The sequence below is a fragment of the Penaeus monodon genome, chromosome 29, assembly GCF_015228065.2.
Source record: "Penaeus monodon isolate SGIC_2016 chromosome 29, NSTDA_Pmon_1, whole genome shotgun sequence".
Classification (NCBI taxonomy): Eukaryota; Metazoa; Arthropoda; class Malacostraca; order Decapoda; family Penaeidae; genus Penaeus; species Penaeus monodon.
This window is the reverse complement of record NC_051414.1, coordinates 13,599,820-13,600,383: the sequence shown is the minus strand read 5'-3', so window position 1 is coordinate 13,600,383 and position 564 is coordinate 13,599,820.

Sequence of the window (564 nt, the reverse complement as noted above, 5' to 3'; positions counted from 1 at the left end):
GGTAAATCCATTGTGATTTATTAGTGCCTTGTACTTCTACTAAATAATAAAAAAGGAAAAAAAACAACCACGGACCCCGAGGGCAAATTCCAACTCTCGAACGATTTTGGAGCACTTTTAACAATCTCAACCGATACACGAACTGAGTTTGAGGTCTTTTCCTGGACCACAACACTCATGGGAAACTATCCCTGCATCTACTACGTTAAGCACTGCTATCTCATGCAGAATTCATGATTTGGAATATGGCCTACGGACTACACAGCCATTCTCCTCCCCGCACTACACAGGTAGACGGGCCATCTTCGGCGTCGCCCGCTGAAGGTTGCAGCGGCCGAGGTGAAACCTCTCGGGGTCCCAGTTACCCACTTCTCTGCCGAAGAAACGTGTGACTGTCGACTTGTAGAACTTTACCCAAGTAACGTTGATTCAGAATTCGGTTAAGATACCGTATGTCCCTATGGAATAAATCTCTTTCTACTCGCTTCCTCTTCCCTCCTCGTATTCCTCGCTTTCGCTCCTCTGGCTTCGCAATTCCCACCTATTATTCTTCCTACCTCGTTA